Here is a 17,600-nt window from a genome sequence, read left to right as displayed (position 1 = left end):
CCCAAAGAATGGGGACTGTAAAAAGCAGCCTGGGTGAAACTCCTGCACTCGCCACCATCCACGAGGGGCTGCTGGCAGCAGGATACAGGGAGGCTTTTAATTGATGTGGCAATTAAAGGAAAAAGCAGGGCTGTGGCTGTGTTTGCAGGCAGGCAGGTAATTTAGAAGTGTAAATTTCCAGGAGTGATTCAAGTGCTTTGGGACAAACTTTCAAAGGGTATCAGCCACCATAAGAGGCAGATAAGCACCTCGTGGGATTTTTAAGAGCCCCTCAACCAAGGCCCCCTGACTCCTGTTGATACTTTCATTTACAAAAAAGGGCTTTGAAGATTTTTTTTTGATCCCAAGCCTTAGAAGTTTTCCAGTTCAGACACAAGCACTTGTACAGAGAAAAGCTGTTTGTTTCTCATTTGTGAGGCTCTCATCCTTCACGGGCTCCTTTGCCAAAGGACAGAAGGTTCAAAGTCATTCATTTAGGACACCTGACCTGTCCCCAAAAGCACCTCAGTGCTGCCCATTCAGAGATGTTACCACTGAAATTATTTCATTTCTGAGTGCTGACCACTTCTGGAAGCTCTTAAGAACTGGAAGGGCACCACGACCAAGAGAGGAGCTGGAAAATTTTCCCTCCAGCCAAATTCTTCAAAGTCTTGTGGCCACTCTTCCAAGAGTTTGGCTTGGGTGGCAAAGCTGGAGCAGCTCAAAAGAGTTGGAAAAGAAGTCTGGGAAAAAAGCTTGGTTCTTTTGCTAAAGCAGCTCCCTCTGACAGACCAGTCAGGACTCCTGTGGCTGCCCAGGCCCCCTTCCAAAACAACCAGCCATGGGCCTTCTTGAGCTCATTCCAACTCCAGCTTTATCCTTCAGGAAGAACATCCAATCACAAGCTGAACTTGCCATTCATGGATAATTGACCACAAGCCTTGGGGGGAGATATTACAGTTTTTAATTACTCTCACTTCTCAGGACCGTCTGTCCTGCTTCAAAGGCAGAGCTTCTTGAGCTCCTGTTCCTTGCAAGTGGCTCTTGCTGTACTTTCTTAGACCAAAAAAATTAAAAAATTAAATAAAAAATAAATAAAAAATGCAGTCACCTTGGCAGTAGGAAGAAAAAAACCAGGATAAAAAACCAGGATTTCATAAAAAGGGAAAGACATCCCAAGCCCAGAGGATGAGTCACATCTGAGATGTCACCTCGGAGGGAACACGGGCCAATCGCTCTCTGCTGACTTAAAGAGACGAGACACCTCAGTGAAGGTAGGGGGGATGGATCCGGGCTGAGGGATGGGAGAAATGAGCTCTTCCCCAAAAAATCCAGCCCCCAGCCAGGGAGAAAACATCCCCACTCAGTCTCCACAGCAGTCCTAGGTTGAAAATGGAATTTAAAAGGTGCCAGAGCTGCAACAGGTCAGAGCCCACCTTGCTCTGGTCACAAATATCCAGCACAAGCACCTCCACCTGCAGGAGCAGAATCCCTCTGTGCTGCTGCCTCCACTCACCAGGCACCAGGAGGCAGCTGCTCTTCCCCAGATTGAGAGGAAAAAAGAAACAAAAACCTCCCACACCGACAAATTCCAGCCTCTCCCTAAGTGATGGGAGCTGTGTGCATCCTCCCTTTAACTGTGGCAGCAAATCCCACTTAATGCCCCTCATCCCAGCACGTGAGCTGCTCAATAAAACAGCCTTTTGTTTAAAAGTGACAGAGCTGCTGCCTCAGCCTCAAATCCAGCACAAAACCACCTCTCTCCCATTTCCTAAAAACCCACGATTCCCCCGTGGAACCTGCACAGCAGCCCAGGGGGGAATCAGCCAAACCAAAAAAGTTGCCACGTGCTGGAGACCTGAACCCACCCAGTGGAACAGGTTGCTATGGTTCCCAAGATCTGATCCAGAACGATACAGGTATAAAAAAGAGGAAAAAAAAATAAAATGCAGTGATTAAAAATAAATAAATAGACAAATCTGGGCCCGGTGCCATGAAAAATGTGAAGTTGTCCTTGACTCCAGAAGCAAATGAGGCATGAAATGTATCAAAATGTGATATTGAATATAAGGATGTATTTAATATTTTACAACACTGGAAATCTTGTTACGAAAGGGTTGGATCATAAATCAAGATGAGAGCGGGGCCAGTTCTTCCCTTCTCTCCCCTCTCCTTCCCTCCAATTGCTCCTAGAAAAGTTGGAGCAGGGAGGAGAGGGAGCATCACTCCCAGGAAAAGTAGAGCTGCTTGGCTTGTCCATCAGCAGCAATAAACCCTCATTAATCACCTGTTCTGCTCCAAAGTCACTGCTAATTCCTGAAGATGTCCATCCCTCCAGAGCTATTCCCTCCGGAAAGGGCTGAAATACTCAGCCCACAGGAGATCTCTGCCCTCGGTTCATTAACCCCTTGTGTTAATTGCCTACCTGGGCCACCACTTCCCAGCTTCTCACTTATTGTCTGTACGGGAAGATTTGTCCCTGTCCCCCACTGATTTTGCCCCTGGATTTTTACTCTTTTATTGGATGCTGGAGAGCACCAGGTGCTGGGGGAATTCAGTCTGTGGAGCTCTCAGGCAAGAGATGAAACACACATTTCCCTTCTTATTGCCCAGCCACTCTCACTTCTCATCACTGCTTTTGTTTAATCACACCCCTAAAAACGAATATCAGAAAAAAAATAAGGAAAGGGAATTTAGGAAAATTGCATTTCCAGTGGAGAAATGGGGGGTTTTATTTATTTTTTTTAATGCTGCATGCAATGGAAGTAACCCTGTGGTAAGTGCAGCTCTGGTACCAAGCACAGGAGCCAAAGCATTGAAATCCCATTCCCTGGTCATGGAAAACGAGCAGTTTTAATTTAAGCACCACCCTGCATGTCAAGTCCTGTTTGTCACCGTGTTAATGGACGTGTTTATTCGCACATTCCCAGGAAAAAACATCCTCCTCCCTCCTCTCAGAGTCCAGAAATGGTGGCACTGACTCCGCCAGGTCCGCCTGCCAAAAATATCCTTTACCCACCTATCTTTCCAACCTGTTTTCCTATGGAAACAGGCAAAGCCACCCACAAACAAAGCCACCTGCAGCTCACCGGCCAGAGCCAGCTCCCCCAAACCCTTCCAGCTCCACAAAAACAGAGGCCAGACAATAACCAGGCTCTCAGCATCCTCAGGGCCAGGCAGGATGCAAGGCGAGCTCACTCCTTCCTAGAGAATTTACACACAATCCAGCTTTTTCTGTGGCTGGGGCACTCAGTCAAAGCCTGAAATTATTTAGTTATCAAAGAATCCAACCATGAGAAAGCAATCCATAGGAAACCAGGCTTCATTACTTCCACTGCTGATGATACTACCCTGAAGACTGGGAGAAAAAAAGAAAAACATTGGTACTTCAAGTGATGGAGCTTCCAACATTTACCTTGAAATTTATTGCCCAGAGTAATTGAATTGCTGGATTGCAAACTAACACCTGCTCAAGGCTTTAAAAAGTTCAGGGAAAAGCAGAGAAAGGCTTTGCTTAAATCACCACCCCTTGCACACACACACACAAAAAAAAGAAATAACCAGCAGGAGCAGTTTCCAGCCTGGAGGAGACACCCTGAACTCCCAGGGGGCTACTGGGAGGAAAAAAAACCCAAAAAACAGAGAGAATTCTTTGTTTCAGTCTGAGTAAAAGGCTTTGTTCCAATTTCAATATTTATAACCTTAATAAAAAGATGAAACACATTTCAAAACTGAATTCTTCCTTCATGGCAAACAATCAAAGCTCGTTTCTCAGCAGATGCCAAACGAAAACGTTTGCTGTTTTCTAGAATTTTAGCTCAAACACTTCATTTTCCTGAGCATTTGTTTTGTGATGAATTTACTTAAAGCTCCTGAGAGAAGCTGCTCCTTTCTCCAGGTATCAAACAGCTCAAGTGGATCCCTTCTGTTTTGTAATCACTAAGCCAGACCTCCCAAAGTGGTTTCAATCCCCCCTGCATGCAGTGACAGCAGGGTGTGGAACCAGCTGGGCTCATCTCCATGTCCTTCCTTCCTTGGAATAAAACCCTGTGCTCCTCTGAGAGCCAGGTGGAGCAGGGAACACTTCCCAGCAGAGGTTGTGGTGCCTTTAGACTCGCCTTCCTCCTCCCACCCACCCCAGCACAGCCTCCTGCAGTTCCCTGGTGTCAGGGCCACCTCTGGGAACCTAGAGCCACTTCCCAGCACAGCAGGCTGGAGGTTTGGTGGTTGTTCCTCCATTCCTTCAGGCTCTGAGTGTCCCCCCAGCCAGGGAAAATGTAAATTATCCCATAAGGAGTGAGTTTGCTTTGCATCCTGCCTGGCCTGGGGCAGTGCTCCTTGGCTGGGCTCTGTTTTTGTGCCACGGGGAGAATTTGGGGGAGCTGTGCTTTGCTTTTCCTCCTTCCCCAGCTGGACACGACTCCTGCTGGACACAACCCCTGCTCTTTTGCATTAAATTAAGCAGAGAAATACCAGGAAAGCTGGAATTGTCAGGGATAAATGGCCTCCCTCAGAAGATCCCACCTAAAGCTTCTCTGCTACTCCCAAGCTGGTGCTTCTGCTGGAATAAATCCCCTCTCCTCAAATCTTGATTTCCTCCTCATGTCTCCTCTCCCATCTCCAGGAGCCATTTCCCACCCAGCTCTCTCTGCCTCAGCAACTCTGAGTAAAACATATGAAAGTGTCTTTATTCATTTCTCCAAAAAGTAATTAGAAGCAAGAACAGGAGTCAGGAACGTAAACGTTATCCTTCCTAAAGGAAAGCAGATTTCTAATTAGCCAAGAAAGCGGCTTCTGTGGGATTCTTTCTCCAAACAGCTGTTGCTGAGGGATCATCTGTCTCTCTTCTTTTCCTCCTTTGTAGTGAAAAGTTCATTTATTTTAACATATAGAACTGTTGCAGCACCCAATTAAGGCAAGCACGGAATCAAGGAACACGGGAGAGGAATGGAGACAGCTCGGTGAACCCTGAGCACACAGATGCCACTTAAACCCCCCTCATTCCCCTCTGCTCCACTCAATCCACACAAAAGGTGGGAAAGCAGTGCCAGGACTGGCTCAGCTCAGAAAAAACAGGGAGAAAAAAGTGTATTCCTGGCTAGCTTTAGCCCCTTCTGAGAGGTCAGACAACTTCCATCCAAATATTCCACTTTATTTCTGCTGGCTTCATTTCCTTTCCTCCCTTCTAGGACATGACAAAGCTGATTGGTTTTAAATCATGGAAAAATCAAAGCTGTGCTACCACTTCTCACACACAGGAGATTTTCACATCAAAAAAGACATTTTCCATTAAGGAAGGTTTTTCACAAGGCACCTCTTTCTTAACCATTGTAATTTTTTTTTATTATTATTTTTTTTGGCTTCATTATCACCAAGTTTGACAAGTTCATCTGAAGGAGGGAATGTTAATCACCCCCCACAGAGCTGCAGTGACAAGGGCACATTTTAATTTTGTGCTGAAGGGGACTTTTAAGCAAAACCCCCTACCCAAGGAGGCCCATCCATCCCTGCTGGGATGCACAATTCCAGTCTGAGATAAATCCAGTGGACAACTCTTCTCTGTGATTATTGATGGCCAAGAAAAAAAAGAATATCTATGTTTTATATGATAATAACAACAATGATGATGATTTAACAAAAATTAATGGGGCTAAGCAAGCCCTGGAATTAATGTTGGCTGCCATTAGAGGGGCGAGGAGCTGGAAATGCCCATCCAAAACTTAATAAAAGCTATAAACCTCCAAAGCAGGTTGGAGGTGGGTGCTTGTGGAGCCTTCCCAAGGCAGGTACCTGCAATTGGTGGCCCCAAAGGTTCCTGTCTAGGCTCACATCCAAAATTCCTTCAACACATCACATGGGGAGAACAGAGCAACGTGTCCATCTGTGCCACAGGCAGGAGAAGGTGGCTGTGCCATGCTCAGACATATTGTGTACCTAAGAAATTGCATCAACAAACACACCTACAGAGGCATTCCGTGCTCAGCTGGGTCCTCTCCAGCCCGTCTGGCACAGCTTCCTAAAGAACCAGGACAAACAGCACAGAGCTGAGCGCTGAAATCCAAATCATCGCCTGATAATCCTGCTGGGTTTGAGCTGCTTCACTTCCACCTGGATAAACCCCCTTGGGATGGCTCAGGTTCCTTCCCAGCCTGCGTTTCCTTGCTTGGAAGGCAGGTTTGGGAGCTTACAAGTGGAAAAATGAGGGGGAATTGCAGGATACCGACCCAAGTAAAGCCCTTTGGGCAGCTCAAAGCCAGGGGTTGAGGCAGAGAGCGCTCGCGTTTATCAGCTGGAAAAGGTTACACAAAGCACGCTCAGGGTCTGACCTCTCAAAGTCCACACATGCCCAAAGGCTCCATCACACACGTGGTCCTGTCTGCAGATAAATTCTTCTGTGTGGAGAAGGGGAGAAAGGGGAAAAAACAAATTAAAAGGAAATCTGTAAGAGTAAAATCAGAGATAGTCCCTGAGCACTCAGTTACAGCTGCTGCAAACACACAAATAGAGAGCGATCTCTGTCAGTGCTCTGGGACCTGGAAACTGGGGAAACCAGACAGGGGAGGGCAGAGAAAGCCCCAAACCAGGGGTACTCAGGTATCCCCCTGGCACCACAGAGGGCTCTGCTCAGCCTCGGGGGAACACAGGCAACAGAGAGGTGCAGCTCCAGAATTTCAAATTACCAATTTTCCAATGGCTGGAATGGAGTCGGATCAAAGGAATGCTTTAGGAGTCACTGGGAGAGAGCACAGCAGCAGACATTCCAAAGAAATCCTTTGTTATTATAATAACATCACACCTCCTGCAAAAATCCAGTCCCTGGCTCCCTCCCCTCTGCTTCAGCCCTGGTTATTCAGAATATTGACACCAGGTTTCCTCTGCACTCCAGCTCCCATTACACCATCTCAATCCAGCCCATCATAAACATCAGCTTGATTACAGAGCCTGCTGCACATAATAAATGTTTATAATGTATATGTAGGAAGAGAGAGACACCTCAATATTTTTCCTTTGGTAAAGACAAATAGCCTCAATTGTTTAATCAATAAAAATGCCTCTCCGACACCTACTGTTATTACAAAGCCATTCCAGACAGAGTGAAAAAGAACCAGTGCATCTGTGCTGCTGTCAAAGGAGACTCTGGACACATCCTCTGTGCTCCCCAAAGCCCAAACCTCAGCTCTGAGCAAGCTGGAGCTGCACCCCAGCCTTTCCCCAGCACCACTTTAGAGCCTCCAATAAGCAAATGAGGAATGTCCCAGGAAAGGACTCTGCACCTCAGCCAGAAGAGCACAGAACCTCGATTATTCAGCAGGTGACAATCACAGGGAGAGGGATGGACTGCCCTGGCAGAGCCCTGGGTGTTGGCATCAGGAAAGCAGAGGGCTGGATTTGTGGGAATTAGGTACATTTTGGGGTCCTTTTTGTGGGAATGGGGTAGTTTTGAGGTCCGTTCCCCCTAGATTTGTGGGAATGAGGAACACTTTGATATCCTTTTTGTGAGAATGAGGTACATTTTGATCTCTTTTCCCCCTAGATTTGTGGAATGAGGTACATTCTGAGGTCCTTGCCTCACAGATTTGTGGGAATAAGGTACATTTTGATGTCCTTTCCCCCTTAGAGTTGCGGGACAAGGTATATTTTGAGGTCCTCTTTGTGGGAATGAGGTAGTTTTGATGTTCTTTCCCCCTAGATTTGTGGGAATGAGGTACATTTTGAGGTCCTTTCATGCTGGAGGGAACCCTCAGCTCAAAGGACAAAACCCAGGAATTTTGCCAGGCTTAGCTCTGAGGGGAGCAGCATTCCCAGCAGTGTTTCCTTGAGGAGCAGGGCCTGGGGTGCATTTGGGAATGCTCAGCACATCCAGGAACTCTGTTGGACAAAATTTAAGCCAGGGCAGAGGACAAAGTGCTGCCCTTCCTGGGGAAAAAGCAGAAAGAGGAAACCACCTGGGCACATTTGGCTCTCAGGTGCTCACTGGGGGGATATGACCCCTCCAAATTCCCCAAATCTGACCCTGGGAACTGCCTTTGCTCAGCTCTGGTATTTCTCCCATTGCCTCTGTCTGACTCAGAACCTCCCTTGGTGCCAGGGGAAAGCTCCAGGACAAGGGATGCCTTCAGATCCTCGGGAAGATGGAATTTAGATTGACCAAGACACTCCAGACTGTGGCAGCAGGACGAGGAGGAACCCCAGGAGTCAGCAGGATTTCCACACCACCATCCACTCTCTTCTCTACCATTTGCTTCTTCTCAAAGACATTTTCCCCCCTTCTTCTTTTCCCTTTCTCTCCCTGGAGACTGTAAATTAACTGGATTTTGTACCCTGTTCTTTCTTCTGGCTCTTTTCCAGATCTCCAGGGTGCCATTTTTTTTTTTTTTTTTCCCCTTCTCCTTGCTGCTCTCTTTCCTTCACCTCTCTGGTTCTCCTGGCTCTCCCCTGGGGTTTCCTGCTCTGCACAGCTCCTGGCTGAAGGACTCGTGAGCAGCAGAGCTGATCTCACCCACACCCTTATCAGCTCCATGTCTCCTTCTCCTCACCCTCTGCACTCTGCCAGTGAAGCCTGGCTGCCCTTTCTCCTGCAGGTGGCAAGTTCCCAATGGGAAGGGAAAGGGGAAAAGAGGGAAATAAATCACCAGAGCCCACAAAATCCCAGAGATCCCCCGTCAATCAGAGCCTGCCCTTCAGCCCTGTCCAAGCCGAGCAGCTGCTGCCTGGGGAATAGAACTCATTTCAGTTATCAGTGCAGGAGGAGAGATTAGAGATGTTCTGGAGAAGGGAAAAACCAGGCAGTGGAGGAAGAAAAGGTTCTTGCTGAGAGGGAGAGGAGATATTTGCTTGTCAGGCACAAGTAGAAGCAAAGGGAATAAAATGGGTTGAGAACGGAGAAGCCAGACTGCAAGGAGCAGATCCTGCAAACCCCTCTGCCTTGGAGCTCAGCTGATTTTGGGTGAAGAGAAGAAATCAATGCCGAAAGCTTCTTCCCTCTGCTGCAGCAAACAGAGCTGGGAGCCCTTGAACATCCAAACCTGGCAGGGACAGGTCTGCCCAAACCCACCCCTGGCTCTTGACTGATTTCCTCTCCATCCCACCCTTCCAAAGTCTCACCCTTAGCCCTTCCCTCTCCTCTCCCAGGAAACCCACACATGGATTTCTACCCCCCAACATCATCCCCAGCTCCCAGATTCACCCTCAGCTCCCAAATCCTGCAGATCCTGCCCCATTCCCTGGGGCTCAGGCCCTGGCACAGCTCTCCCTGCTGAGGCACAGGCAGTAACTCATGCCTGCATAAAAGCTCAACTGAAGCCCAGCCAGACTCAAAAGACAGGTGAAATATAGCCCCTGGGATGGTTTGGGAGCAGGAGAGCTAAGCCAGGCCTAAGGAGAGGAGTGAGGGATGCAGGAGATGGAGAGGGGGAGTTGGGAAAGCAGGGGATGCATTTCTTCCTGAGCTCCTTTCATGAGCTCCCCTCCATCCACCATGGCCCTGCAAATTCCCTCAAATCTAGGGTGAAAGGAGCTCAAAATGTACCTCATCCCACAAATCTGTGAGGGAAAAACCTCAAAATGTACCTCATCCCACAAATCTGTGAGGGAAAAACCTCAAAATGCACCTTATCCCACAAATCTGTGAGGAAAAAAAAAACCTCAAAATGTACCTCAAAGTACTTTCAATCAGCTCAGAAATCACACACAGAAACAGAGAGGAAATCAAAGGTTGAAAGGGAAGAAAAGTGAGCAGTGGAGTAGATTCAAGCCACAGAATTTCTGCAGAGAAGAGGGGGAAAAAAATAAAAATCCAACCTCCTGCTCCTAAAAAGGAAGGAGTGGGCACCACTCAGCTTATGGAGATTTCTCCCTCTGAAAAATTAATCCTGACAATACAAAGATGTGGACAAAAAAAGGAACAACTCTCTGCAGAGCACCCTGGAAAGAGAACGCCAAGTTTGGTCAGGGAAGATGATTATTTTAACATAATCATGCCTTCCCCCAAGGCTTTTGAGAGGACCTGTTTTGTGTTTTCCTCCACTGCAAGGCTGTAATAACCTCACAAACACTCACTCAGCTACAGTAAAAGCCACATCACAACAAAGGCCATTATATGAAACACATTTTCAATAAAACTTAAAAAAAAAGAGAGAGAGAGAGAGAAAAAACAATAAAGCAAACATTTTCAGAGCAAAACCTCAATCAGTGCCTCTTGTCCACCACTTTCAGGGGTGCTGGAGATGGATTTCTACTTATTTTTAAGTAGATCAAGACAAATGTCCACCCTGAATGTCTGAATATTTCCCCTCTCACACCGTTTCCCACCTCTGTTCAGCATCAGCCACCCACATCTCCCTCAGTCCTTAAATATTTCTGTTGTTCCCCTCAGGAACAATTTTGGGGGGGCATTATCACCCCTGCAGAAAATGCCCTTTCCATCATCCTGCATTCCCAGGGTCTGGATGGTGGCAGGAGAGGGCAAGACCTCATTTCCTTTCCCAATATTCCCACGTGGATGGAATCACCTTGAGCCAGCAGAGCAATAAGAACAGGGCATGGAAATTTCCTCATTTTTGTGCAAAACCATCCCAGTGAGATGCCTGGAAAGGCAGCACCTCCTTTCCAGGACCAGCAGATCATTGAGGTGAACACAACCCTTCCCAAACCTCCCTTGGGATTTTCTATTTGTTCCCTTGGGCTCAATCAACATCGAATTTTTGAGAGGGAAATGTAAAAGCAGAGGAGAGAGAGCTTAGAGGGGTTAAGTCTCTGCTCAGTCTCATTAAGCAGAGCTTAGGTCATATCCTGAAGCACAAGAATTTATAACTTTCTATTCATTTACGCTCTCACAAGAGCATAAAAGTCCCTAAAAAGGCTGATAAGCCCCATAAATATCAGCTCTGGGTTCCAATTACACTGGGTGACCAGGAACACCACAGGCTGCTTTTCCATGACACTGGAATCAACCCACATATCAGCAAGTGGAGTTTGACTTGAAATTACCTTTTCTTTCCTGAATAAAAACAATCTAGAACAGGGAAGAATGGGGGGGACTCCAGATCCCCCATTTCTCTTTTTTTTTCAGGAGAAAACCCCACAGTGGCCTTTTATTATTCACTGGGTTTTAGAGTTATTGTCACAAGTCCTTAAGATGTCAACAACGAAGAATCCCATTGTTCTTCTAATTAATTCAGCAATCTCAGTGAAATAATACAAGCTGCAATTCTAATTCCAGGCTCACCCCTCGACCACTGGAATCAAGTAATTAAATAACAATCAGTGCTACCACTTGCATTTAGAAGATGGACTGTTCCTTTTTATTGCAGCAATTAGGGAATGCACTCAATAATCGGAATGAAATACAAATTTACCCAGGAGCCCACTAAATTATGACCATTCATACTTTGTTGTCTTTTCATCCTAGCAAGAAAAAAAAAAAAAAAAAGAAAAGATGGCAATTTTCCCCTTTCCCAACTTCCTCAGCTGAAAAGGGCATTGCCAGCTCCCAGTGCAGGCCCAGCTGTGCAGGCAGCATCTTTCCTTCCTCCCAGTTAGGATAATCTCTCTTTTTGATGAAGGTCCCTCATAATCATCTCAGATTTGAATAAATCAGCACAGGGCTGCAGACACACTCACACAGAGTGGGGCTGAGCTGTCCTGGTGCTACTGGACACGGCCAGAAAGGCCCCTCTGAGTGATGGCCAGATCTCATCATCTCATGTAGATGCTAAGTATTATCTACAGAGCAAGAGTAATATTAGACAAATCCCTGGCAGGCACAGTTATTTGTTTGAAATGATGGTATCTGGCCATAATTCGCACATTTTTGCTCTTCCTCTATCCTACCTCGAGGTCAGGGGTTATGAGGCCCTGCACTTTGCATTTCAGTGCCAACACTCCCAATTCCAGCTGAGCTGGAAAAACCCTCTGTGGGGTCAAGGAGGGCACTGCACGAATTATTAGGTGTCATCTAGGGTGGCACTGAGCACTGAAATGAAAGGGAACAGATCCCACAAGCAGTGGGGGGAGCCCTGGTCATTGTCAACCTGCAGCTGAGCCTTCCTGAGGCGGGCTGGGATAAAACCAGGGCCGCCACTCAGAGCTCCTGCCACAGGCAAAACAATCTCAGCTTCAGGAAATTATTACCAATAAAATCAGATTGTGAGGAATAAATACCAGCTTCTTTTCTTAAAACAGATTTGCCAACCCTTTCCTTTTTCCCCCTGGAACTATTTTCTCTGTTATCCAGAGGTGCTCCCACCACTGCTGGAGGTTGGGCCTCAAGTTTGTGGCAAACAAACGCTCCCCAAGCCTTGCTGGGCACTCCCACCACAAGCATCCTGTGAGCCCCAATTTCTTACCAGGAGCACGTCCCTCTGTCTGTCCTCTCCTGCCCACCCTGCAGGCTCACATGGCAGCTGGGCCTCATTCTTCTGGGCCACCACGAGTCACAAACATCACAGAGGCCAAGCTCAGCCCGTGAGGCCTCCGAGCCCAGCAGCTCCTGCCTCTGCTCTGGGGACAGAGCTGCACTTGCCTGAGCCTTTAGCTGAGATTTCATTCACTTGTGCTGCTGGCAGAGCCAGAGCTGCTGCCTTGTCCTGCTGCTGCTGCTGCTCTGGCCCTGCAGGGCTGCCAGGAACCCACACTTCCAGCTGGGATTGGGGTACGGAGGGAGGGCACAGCTGCTCTGGCCACCCCATGCCAGGCTCAAAGCAGAATTGGGGCTGAAACCACACTAAAGGCATTGGGAGATGGGCACTGACAGCCACAGGAGATGCTCCTGTCCAGGAAAGTCCTGAGGAGAATCCCAGAGGAGGGGAAATGCGCTGTCTCCACCCTTCTGGGGGTGTGATAGCACACAAACAACCACGGGACTGGTTTAGAGCCAAACCAACACAAATTCCCAGCTGAGCTTGTGCTTTAGCCCTGTCCTGGTGGGAATCTGAGGTGTTTTCCCCCAGCTGGGACCAGATCCACCAGAATTATGGAAGCCGGTCTGGGATGGGATGGGAACCTTCAAGGCAGTGACTCCAATAAAGGAAAGACACCCACTGCAGAAGCACAGAGATAACTGGCAAGGACAGCAGTGGCAGGAGGAGGTGTGAAAATTAAATTGGATAAAAGGCAGGTGCTCAGGGAGGAGCGGAGGATGAGGGGAGTGGGGAGGCAGGAGAGGTAAGGAAGCAAACAGAGCCGTGCTGGGATCGTGCTGCTGTCACTGGGACCTCAGAACATTTCCAAAATGCTCCTGTCCCCTTCAAGGAGAAGGAACAGCAGGAGATTTAAGCTGCAGACTCAACCCAGCACCCAGAGATAAAGGAAATTATATTTTCCCTGTCATTTCCCTGCTCAGAGGTGGAAGTCAGGGAATCCACACTTCCAGCTGGGATTGGTGTGCAGAGGGAGGGCACTGGCCACCCCATGCCCTGCTACACCACAATCAGACATTTAGACTTAATGCTTTCCAGGGGGTTTGAAAGCATTCCTGTGACTCTGGAACCTTGCAAAAGGAGAAGGAAAAGCCATGTCTTATCCATGGGATTGCCCCCAAATTCCCTGCACGTCCAGAGTCGAGGGGAGCCACCAGGGTCAGAAGGGAGCAGGTCTGTGCTGCTGCCTGAGGCATCCTCATTCCCTCACATGAGGGATCTTTCAGATGAGGCAGCATCCATGCTTCAGAAATAATGAACTGTGATTACACAGGATGGTGGCCAAAACACATTAGAGCAAGAGCTGGGGAGAATTTCTCAAACAGTTTTTGTCAAACGGATGGCCCTCTTCCAAAAATTGGTAATTTTTGCAATTCAGCCCCCTCACCAAGAAGTTTCCAATTTTTTCCCACAAACCCCTCAAAAGTAACAGATTCAATTTCTTGTCTCCTTTATTAAGGGTTACTGGAGAAAACAGCTCTTACCAAAGGCAAAAAAAATAAAAAAGAGGGAAAAAAGAGCAGAAGGGGAAGGAGACCGTGAGAAGGAATAATGAGACTTTTGCTTTTTCACCTCCAAAACTGCAACTATTTTTCCACGTGTGTATTTTTGCTATTTTGGAGCTTCCTCCAACTCCCACAGGTTTATTTAAGCCTCCAGAGAGCCCGAGGCAGAGGGGATGAGGTTTCTCTGGCTGGGTCGGGATCCAGAGGAGGGAGCGCACAGCAGGAACACGCCTTGCCTTCGCCTCCTCTCCCCAGTGCAGGTGTTCCCATGGCCTCCAAGGCAAGAGCCTGGATTCAGGGGCTCAGCAGTGCTCCCACCCTGCTGCCACAAGGCAATGCTCCAGCTGGTTGTGCCATTCATGGCTTTTTACACAGAAAATCGGAGGAGTTTCCTGTAAGAACTGCTGGGGGCCTCCCTCCTCTGCCTGGATGCTGATCCTTTTCCTGGATGCTGATCCCCTTTCCTGGATGCTGATCCCCTTTCCTGGATGCTGGGCTGCACCTCTGACATGTTTACACTCCAAAAAAAGGAGTCACTGGACTCGGAGAGAGGTTTATTCCACTGATTTTTACGTCATCCTTGGGCTATTTCTGTTCCTTTGTTATCTGCAGCAAGCAGAACAGCAAGGATAAGCCTGGTCCTTGCAGTAAGGGAGATGGGTGTGAGTCCCTGACCTCTGCTTCCCTTCTCCAGTCCAAATACTTCCCTGCCAGTCACCCTTTCCCTGCTCCAGGTGCCCAAATACTGCCCTGAAGTAGTGAAGTCACCCTTTCCCTGCTCCAGGTGCCCAAATACTGCCCTGAAGTAGTGAAGTCACCCTTTCCCTGCTCCAGGTGCTCTGGAGCACAGCCCAGGTTGATGTTCCTCTCCTGCAGCTCCAGGAGCAGTTTCAGCCTGGGCTGGCAGTGCCAGGAGTGAGGCAGTGCCCAGCTCCTGTGCTGGGTTTGTCCCCTGTGGGCAGCAAACAGGCTCCCAGCCTGTCCCTGCTCCCTGCCTGGCAGCTCCAGGAGCTTTGGGAGAGCATCTATTAATTACCCAGGCATAATGAACTAAAGCGATTTGTAGCAGAGCTTGTTCTGCTCGTGTCAGGAGTCTTTTATCTCTCGAATCAGTGACCTGAACATTCTGCCACAGAGCTCACAAATCCCAGGGATCCAACGCTGGGGTCTGTGCTCCCAGCAGTCCCTCTGCCCATGGATAAACAGAACTTCACCTGTTCACGACATCTTTTTGCCCAGAAACCACCCCAAAAATTGCCTGGAGGCTTTTCTCCGTAAAGAATTGGTCTGATTGGAGGCAATTCACCCACAGCACACAGTGTGCTCTAGAGCTGGTTTTAGAGTCTCCAAAAGATTTCAAGATCCTTCCCTTTCCTGCTTCTATGAAACCTGGTGGGCCTTAATTGCTCCATGAGATTAAATTCTGGCATGGCCTGTCCTAGATCTGGTGTCCTAAACCAAAAAAATTGGACTGAGTTGCAAGGAAAAACAGATTAACTTGTCTTGAGGGAGAATGACGCCTTTGCCATCTCCAGCACCAGAAACATTTCTGTCCTCTAGAATAAAAAAAATAAAATATCCTGACTGCATAATAATTTCACTACTCGGTTTTGATTCTGCCATTGTCCCTGAGAGTGCCCAATCTGAATGACTTTGAACTCAAGGATATCTTGGAGCAGCCAGGTCTGCAGGAAGTGGCTGCATTATGTGGAAAAAGATGAATTCACAGCTCACACAGAGACTCAGCTGCAGAGCAGAGGGCAGGAGATCCCAGCACAGATTCCCTTCCATCCAGGAGATCCCAGCACAGATTCCCTTCCATCCAGGAGATCCCAGCACAGATTCCCTTCCATCCAGGAGATCCCAGCCAAATCCCTGTGAAGGGCCAGGGGGAATCCTGGCTCTGCTGCAGGGATGTGATCCCTGCCACATCAGCAGGGAACCCCTCACTGCAAGCAGCAGCATGAGCTGAGCAAAGTGGAAAGTAAGCAAAACTCTCAATTCATCCCCCAAACCAGTGCAGACAGCACAATTTCAGAGCAGAATAAGGTTCTCCAGTTCCCCAGCAAGGCAGGGGAAAAAAAAAAACAAAGCTTCACCAATAATTCAAACAGCTGCATCCAAAGGAAATCATCAGGCTGCTCTTGTTCCCTTAAAGATTTTTTTTTTCCTCCTATTAAAAATATTGAACCCCAAACCTTTTCCATTGCAACACCACAAAGAGAATAAATAAAAATGCACTCTCAGGGAAGGGGAAGCAGGGCGATGCCACGAGGAGAAGGGAAAGGAAACCAAAAGCACAAAGCACAGCGGAGGCGTCTCTGCCATCGATGTATTGAAAGCCCTAATCACAATCCCATAAAACAGTTATCTTGATTAAACCAAGCATGATTTAGGCATGGTTCCCTCACTGCTGCTCCCTGTTTTCCTGACAGGGCTGGATCTGGATCTGCACTGCCTGTGCCAGGGGAAGGCTGCTCCAGCCAGGCAGGGTCGTTTTGGATTCTGGAGATGCCTCTCGCCTTCCCCTCTCCCTAATCAACCCTGCCACACTCATACAGCACCAATTCTTCTGCAGCTCCCTTCCCCTGTGCCCCCACTCCTGCAGTTGCTACAACTCGTCCCAATTCCTGCCTGCTAATTAAAGGAAGAGCCTGGAGACGATGAGAGGGATGCTCTCCTTGGGTGCAGCTTCAAAACCTTCCCAGCCGCTCCCGGCTCGCTGTGATGTTCCCAAGCCCCGGGGGCACAAACCACACAAATCCCAGCCTAACGAGGGCGCCTGGGTGCTGCTAAAAACAAACAAATACACAAACAGCGCCCAGAAAACCAAACCATTTCCTCTGGCTCTAAGGCAAGGCCCCCCCAGGATGTTCCATCCCCAGCCGAGCCACAGCAACCAGCGAGTGGGAACAGGGCTGGAGCTGCCAGGAGCCCCCAAAAAACCTGTTGCATTGCCAGGGACACACTTGCAACAAGTGTCCTTGGCCGTGTGTGCGGTGCTGCTGTGAAGGATGGGTGTTTGGATGATTTACACCGAGCTGACAGGCACAATGGGCCGCTCGCCTCACTCCGGAGATGTCTCCTGGGAGGCTGATGCTGGAGGACAACATCCTCCAAGCCTTGCTGAGCAGACCAATATCAGCCCCGAGCCAATAAAGTGAGATAAATCAACAGCAGTGCTTCACTCTTGCTGAAGTCAGACTAATTACAGCACGCAGCACGGCCCAGAGGGGCCTGGGCAAGTCTGTCTTGGAGAGAAACTATTTACAAGGGCACCTGCTGACAGGACAGGGGAACAAGTGTCTGTTGTGAGCTGACAGAAAGGAGGTTTAGATGAAATACTAGGGAAAAAACTGTTCCCTGTGAGGGCTTGGAATGGATTTCCCAGAGCAGCTGTGGCTGCCCCATCCCTGGGAGTGTCCAAGGCCGGGCTGGAGCAGCCTGGGACAGTGGAAGGTGTCCCTGCCCATGGCAGGGGTGGCACTGGATCGTTTTAAGGTCCCTCCAACCCCAACTGTTCCATAATTCTGTGTGAGCAGCTTCCCTTGCCCTCTGCTCTGCGTTTTATCTGCCTTTGGCACCTCGTGGAGAGGCCGTCCATGGCAGGTCACTGCGGTGAGGAGTGACCACACAAAGGGAAGAACAACCTGCCCAATTAAAGCAGCAAAGAGGAGGCCTGAAAAGGCTGATGGGT

This window comes from Parus major, chromosome 24 (genome assembly GCF_001522545.3).
Source record: "Parus major isolate Abel chromosome 24, Parus_major1.1, whole genome shotgun sequence".
Taxonomy (NCBI): domain Eukaryota; kingdom Metazoa; phylum Chordata; class Aves; order Passeriformes; family Paridae; genus Parus; species Parus major.
Note: the sequence above shows the minus strand (reverse complement) of the source record.